Here is an 8,023-nt window from a genome sequence, read left to right on the forward strand (position 1 = left end):
CTTGGATTAACTTTCTTCACTTAACCTGGTTTTTAAGAGGTCTTACCATTTCTTTAAAATGATGCAGTGTCCTATTTTCTAATGGATGGATATAATTCCATTCCTTAATTATTATTCAATTGAGTGAAAATGCCTAAATCTCATTTATTGTATTTAGTGTGATCGATCCCTCAATGATGTAGCATTTAAGTTTGCATAGCCTTTGTCTTTCTGTGTTTCCATGTGTTTGATGTTGTGGTTTTGTTTTTATTCTTTATACCATTTCTGGAGTTTGCATTCAGGGCCTTGCACTCTCCCTTAACATTTTTCAGTTAAAGCCTACATTCGACCACTTGAACCTCAACTCTATTGATGCTTTTTCCTGATGAATTGCAGGTGAGAGCCTTGTGATCATTTGTCCAGGCTGGCTTCACAATTCAATTCTGAATAGCTAGGATAATATGCAAGTGTAAGCAACACCTGGGAGACTCTCTATGTTTTATGTTTTTGTTGTCAATATGCTGGGGAAAAAACTTGGAATTATTTACCTAATATTATGCATAAAATCTTTTCTCTAATAAAAAGAACTTTTGTCCCAGATGTCCAGGGGGAGGGGGGTAGCGTTAGCAGGGGTGTGAGTTGGGAGCAGGGAGATGGGAAGGGATGGGAAGGGGAAATAAAGGAGGCAACCATGTTTGATAAGAAATGTACTCATTACATTGCCCATGTAATTGTAACCCTTCTGTATGGTATTTTCACGATTAAAAAAAAAAGAATTTTTTACTCACTCCCAATCCTGGTGGTTTATATTTTTACATTATGTCAATATATGAATGACATAGGCTCAAAATTCTTACAAACCTTATTTAGAGGGAAGGAATGAACGTTTGATTGTATTTAAATGACACTTCTTAATATATATATGCATACCATTTTGCTCTATTTCAAATAAATTTATTTATACTATATATGGTACATTATTATATGCTTGTGTATATTATGATTAGCATATATAGTATCAAATTGATAATGTATTTAAAATATATATGAATTAATACAACATAATACAATATATAAAATAATATAATAAACATAATAAATATACCTAATGTAATTTATAATTTAAATAAAGACAAACATATAATACATAAATGTTCATAGGATTGTTATATATGTAATTATATATATATATACAATATTTAGATGACAGTTCCTAAAATACTAATTCTATCAATCTATATTTAATTGTATCTATCTATATTTATTAAATTATAATTTAGTAGCATTGGCATTTGAGCTTGAGGGCACATCTGCTTTCCTTTAAGGTATTACTGCTGAAAATATGGAAATATTTGAACACTTTCTGTTTAAATTCATACAAAGGAATTCATATATTCACAGGGAGACTTTTATCATTTCAAAATTTCTTCTATGTTTCTTCAGAGTCTGTTTTGTTTTGTCTATAATTACTGGATAAGTGGTTAATCCATGCATCCAATTGGAAAAGCATATTAAATCACAATTTAAGTGACTGAATAGAAGTATATCACCCTGAAATATCAGTATATGGAAAAGTTTTCTGGTTTAATTTTTTTAAATTAGAACCTGATATAAATGAACAGTATATATAAATCATTTTATATTTTACTAATTGTCTACCTTCAATAAATTTTCCAATATAGGATGTTAAAGTACTAGTTTTTAAATATGATTTCTAAATCATTGAAAAGTAAGTTAATATTTATATACATTTCCTCATACTATGGAATTGTTATTTTTTAATAATGTTAGCTAGTTTTAAAATTTATAATTTTGCTTTTCTTGTCTGTGGTGAGGCCTGAACTTTGGGCCTGCAGGCTGGCACTCATCTCTTCAATTCAAGACTAGAGTTCTATTGCTTGAGCCACAGTGCCACTACCATGTTTTTCTGCTTATTTGGTGCTGAGGAATCGAACCCAGGACCTCATGTGTGCAAGACAAATACTCTACAGCGAGCCACCATCCCAGCCCTAGTTTTGCTTACAGAAAACGGTTGGATCAAATAGAGTGATTTATACTCCAAGCCTATTCTGTGATTCTGAGCATGATATGATACAGTGATGTTATTCATACTCAACAGGAATGAAAGTAAAAGTTCATACTAAAGGAATTAGTTTAATCTAATCCCTAATTTATTTTAAATGTATGTGGAAAGAAAATGCTACTGTTTTTATTATACATCCCAAAGCAATCTACAAATTCAATACAATACTTATCAATATTCCAACCTCATTCTTCAAAAAAATAGAAGAGGCAATCCAAAAATTCATATGGAACAATAAAAGACCCTGAATAGCAAAAACAATCTTTAACAGAAAGAACAGAGTTTGAGGAATATCAATACCAAGTTTCAAACAAGCCACAGTCATCAAAACAGCTTGTACTGGCACAAGAACAGTCCTGAAGACCAATGGAATAGTATAGAAAACCCAAGACTGAATCCACAGTACTCCACAGAATCTTCAATAAGGGAGCTAAAAATATAGAATGGAAGAAAGACAACCTCTTCAGTAAATGGTGCTGGAAAAATTGGTTAACTACATGTAGAAAACGAAAGTTAGATCCATATATATCACCCTGAACCAGAATCAACTCGAAATGAATCAAAGACGTGGAAGTCAAAGCAGACACTCTGAAAACATTACAGGATGGAATGGGAGAAACCCTAGGTCTCCGTGGCACAGGCTGAAATTTTCTTAAAAGAGACTCAGAAACAAAACAAATAGAAGAAAGGTTGGACAAATGGGATTGCATGATCTTACAGAGCTTCTGCATGGCAAAGGACATACCTAGGAACATCAATAGAAAGCCCACGGATTGGGAGAAGATCTTCACTAGCCATACAATGGACAAAGGACTCATATCTAAAATATACCTGGAACTCAAAAAATCAAATCCGTCAACAACAAATCCTTAAATAAACAACTGCCCAATAAATAAGTAAGCTTAAGACTTATAGAGAAACTTCTCTGAAGAGGAAAGGAGGATGACCAATAGATGCATGAAGAAATGTTCAACCTCCCTAGTGATAAAGAAATGCAAATCAAAACAACATTGAGGTACCACCTCACCCCAGTTAGAATGGCTATAACCATGACATGTAATAACAACAGATGCTGGAAGGGATGTGGACAGAAGAACCTTACAGCATTGTTGGTGGGAGTATAAACTTGTTCACCACTTTGGAAAGTAGTATGGAGGTTCCTCAAAAGACCACATAGAGCTCCCCTATGACACAGCAATCCCACTTTTGGGCATTTCCACAAATGACCACAAACAAGACCATACTAAATCTACCAGCCCAACTATGTGTATTTCAGCATTATTTAACATAGCTAAGATATGGAATCAAAACCAATGCCCCTCAGTAGATATATGTTCCTGGTAAATGTTTTTTTTGGGTGGGTCCGGTTGTGGGGCCTGAACTCTGGGCCTGGCGCTCTCCCTCAGTTCTTCACCTCAAGGCTAGCTCTCTACCACTTGAGCCATAGTGCTACTTCTGGCTTTTATTCTTTTTTCTTATGTGGTACTGAGGAATCGAACCCAGGGCCTCGGGCATACAAGGCAAACACTCTATCAATGAGCCACCTTCCCAGGCCCCTTCTTGGTAAATGTTTTATCCAAAATTTTATATTTTTCATAGATGTCATAATAATCACCAATGCAAATAAACGGTATTAAGCAAAGGAATTTAAAATATGGTAGCAGATATTAGATTTGTTAGCCTAGTTTGGGGTTATGCTACTAGCACATATATGTTGTGGGAAAATGTGTGAAGTTGCTGCCTTACACGGCAAATTATTATTCACATTATCACCTTGGTAAGATATTATAAAGTATAGTTATATTTCTAGACAATTTTTTGTATATGTGAATATTAGCCTTAACATTACACTTTCCTCCCACTTTTTTTTTTTTTTTTTTGGATCCGGTCATAGGGCCTGAACTCTGGGCCTGGGCGCTATCCCTCAGCTCTTCAGCTCAAGGCTACTGCTCTACCACTTGAGCCACAACGCCACTTCCGGATTTTTTCTTTTTGCTTATATGGTGCTGAGGAATCGAACCCAGGGCCTCACGCTTGCAAGGCAAGCGCTCTACCACTGAGCCACCTTCCAAGCTCTCTCCCCACTTCTTACCTTTTTATTTTTTGTCAGTCATGGATCTTGAACTCTGGGCTTTGGCGCTGTCCCTGAGCTCTTCAGATAAAGTCTAGTGCTTTACCATTTGAGCCACAGTGCCACTTCTGGTTTTCTGGTGGTTAATTGGAGGTAAGAGTCTCACTGATTTCTTACTAGGGTTAGTTTTGATCCACCATCCTCAGATCTTAGCCTCCTGAGTACCTAGGATTACAGGCATGAGCCATTGGCGCCCAGCTAAAATGTTACTTATTTTAAAATCTCTGGCTTAGTTGAATGAGGAGCATGAATGTGTAGAAAAGTAACTTCCAAATCATCTCTCTAAATAATATCACAACCTCCCAAAATAACAGAATGATACTTCATTTTCCACTTCCCATAAGACACTATTGAAAGAGGATGAGTTAGATCTACAGATATAAGTCTAAGAGAGAATATATAATTGAAAGAATAAAAAAATTGATGACACAGGAAGGCACAAGTGCCTTTCCTTTTCAAAAATAAGGAATTTCTTAAAAGTATTTTAATGGCAGGCTTTTTCATCTGAAAAAATAAACACAATATCACAATATTTTGAAAAGGATCACCAACTACCTTAAGTATGATATAGCATTGGAGACTTTAAGAAATGAATTGATTCAGGTAAAATAATTCTTTTGGAAACTATGTTTATTAAGTTTATTCATTGTAAATTTTATTTTTCTTTACATGTCACTAAATATACATATGTATGTATGTATGTAAACATGTATGTATATATGTACACACATCTATACATATGTATGTTTATATATATATGTGTGTGTATGTGTATATATCAGCAGGATCTGTCCAGTGAACTGTATGGTTATGCAATTTACTCATGGCAAGTTCATCAGAAGTATGGACTTCTACAAACCTCCACACAGCTGCAACACTACTGCACATGCAAACTTAAGTGCTTTTCACAATTTATCTGTGTTACCTAGGTATCTGGCCCACCTGGAGGCAGCCATATTCCTCTCCTGCTAGGTAACAAACTGGGCTACCTCTTGTCACACCTCCCATCTGACCAGAGGAGGGTTGCAGGCCCTGAGGTCACATCCAGATCCAGTGTAGCCACAATTTACCCCCACCTGGCCACAACTCATCTGGTCCCCAGCTTAGATAATTCCTGGCATGAGGTTGGGTCGTCCTTTTTCTGGCCATGTCTCTCCACCATGCATGGGATGGGCAGCAGTTTGGTAAATAAAATACATTACCTGACTGAATACAGTGTGGTATTCTCTTCATCAGCTATCTAATTAATATACCTGACACTTCGGAGTTTCTAGTTATAAATCTGTGGATATTTCTTCCTGTGGATAATTTTGTGACACATGTGACTTTAGTATCTACAAAGAATATGTGCTCACTCATTATTTAACAGTATATTTCTACCTGGAATTCTGTAGTTAACCTTAATCTTTAATTAACCTTAAAGTCTATTTTGTTTGCTTTGTTTTGTTTTTTGCTTAAAGTCATAGAAGATTTGTTGGGACAATCTGAAATCATCTCTGGCTTCATATTTTCGCATCACGCTGGGCCATACAACGTGTCTGCCACCAACTCAGATGATGGGGCTCTCAAATTCTGGAAAGCAGATGAACCTTATAATGTACCATGACTTTTCGATTTCTCAGATTATTTTAAAAATATAATTGTTACTAAGGTGTGTACAGCGAGGTGAACATTTCACAATTCATGTAATGTGTACATTTGTCTTGTAGACACTGCCAAACTTTCCTGAGCTTTCTCCCAGTTTCTGTTTTTTGTTGTTGTTGATGATTGTTTTTGTTCATGTGCCTGAACTTCAAGCTTGAACTCAGGGCTTGGGTGCTGCCCCTGAGTTTTTGTAATCCAGGCTACTCTACCTCTTGAGCCCCAGATCTCTTGATGGCTTTTTGGTTGTTAATTGGAGAGAAGAGTCTCACAAACTTTCTCATTCCAGCTGGCTTTGAACTGTGATCATCAGCCTCCTAAGTAGCTAGGATTATAGGCCTGAGCCCCCAGTGTCCAGCTACTAAAGTGTTGGTTTCATGCTTCCTGTTGTGTCACAATTTTCCTCAACTCTTGGCACCAATACTACACATTGCCTGGCTCAAATCTGAATCAGTGGAACATGTTTGTATTTTGAGGAAGGCGAGAATAGGAAATTATAGGCAATAGGGACATATGAGATAAACAAAATCATTTGGTTAATTATGCATGGCCTGTGAATGATGTTATACATATCCAAGTGGGCGTTGGCAGAGATGGGGTTTCTCATCCTGTTCTTAAAACAAAACAAAAACCAACCAAAAAATAGTATATAAGAGTCCAGCAATTTCCTCTAATTAGAGACCTATCTGCCCTAGTTTATGAAAAAGTGTCCTTTATTGAAGTGCTCCTACTTTGTCTAACTAAAAATATAATATAGTTGTCTGTAGAATTGTATACAACAGATGTTATTTTATTAATTCACAATGAATTCAGATATTTAAATGCTTATTTAATTTTATTGGTTATGGAGCTTGAACTTAAGGCCTGGGCACTCTTGCTGAGACTCTGTGCTCAAGTTAGTTAACAATCTACCACTTGACTCACAGAGCCACTTCTGGTTTTTGAGTTGTTAATTGGAGATAAGAGTCTTATGGGGATTTTTCTTACTGGGCTGGCTTTGAACAGTGATCTTCAGATCTCAGCCTCATCTGTAGCTGGGATAACAGGCAAGAGCCACTGGCACTTGGCTTCAAATTGTCATTTTTTTAAATCATGAATTGCTTAGTGCTTTTGGATCACATATATAATCCTACCTATTCTTAGGATTATTGGTATGAGAAACAACATTACTTGTGTGTTGTTTATGATATTTGTATTGGCATTATTTACTATTGTTTATTTCTGATTCTACAAGGCTCTTATGTTTATTTTCCCCTAATGGGGTTGATAGGGGCTCTGTAGTGTTGAACCTTGTTTGGTTGAGATGAAGCCATGTGGAAATTCTTTCCTAGCATGGCATGAAATTGAAATCCTCCTGCTCTCATCCTCCCCATGATCCTTGGATGACAGATGTATTCCATCCACATAGTCAGATTGGGGACCATTGCAGGTAAAACTACACTGATCTTGAACTGATGTCCCAAATAACTAGCTTTACAGGCATATGCCTTCAAAAATCTTGTTGTATTTTTTTCACTTTGAGGTAGTGTTTGTACATACATAGGAAGTGCAAAGATAACATACTACTTGTTTAGTATATTGAATAATCCGACCAATATAATTAGCAGGTTTATCTCCTAAATCATTGAATGCTAATGTACATTGGTAACCTCCTGACTCTGGTAGTTATTTTGGAATATAGCATAAACATGAATACATTGATAATATGTACTAGAGGATTGGAAGTTGATAGAGATAGGGACAAGTTTGACTATGTGTAGTAAATACATATTTATGTATTGCTGCTCTGAAGATTATTATCATATATTCATCATGACAATAATTTTCCTGTAATGTAGAATTTTCAATTTCATAATCTGCCATTTTTATCTTCTTTACATTCTCCTTATAAATATGAATCTTTTTCCTGTTCCTTTTAATTTTTTGAAATTAGTAAAAGATGGAATTAAAAAATACATGGTCTACTAAAATTATCTCATTTTGTTTGATTTTGTGATGCTAAATCATTAAGACCACAGTTTCCTGAAAGTTATGCTAGCAGACTATATCACTAAATTTTATTGTAATTATATCTTATTATTATATTTTGTATAGGATTTTACTGTTGCTGTTTTTTGATATATAGTGTTGTGAAGATGGACTGAAACTTGATCCAGTAACAATGCTTTATCACCCCACTGTCTTCAGTA

Source organism: Dipodomys merriami, unplaced genomic scaffold, assembly GCF_024711535.1.
Source record: "Dipodomys merriami isolate MVZ:Mamm:240054 unplaced genomic scaffold, mDipMer1.0.p SCAF_1211, whole genome shotgun sequence".
In the NCBI taxonomy this organism is placed as follows: Eukaryota; Metazoa; Chordata; class Mammalia; order Rodentia; family Heteromyidae; genus Dipodomys; species Dipodomys merriami.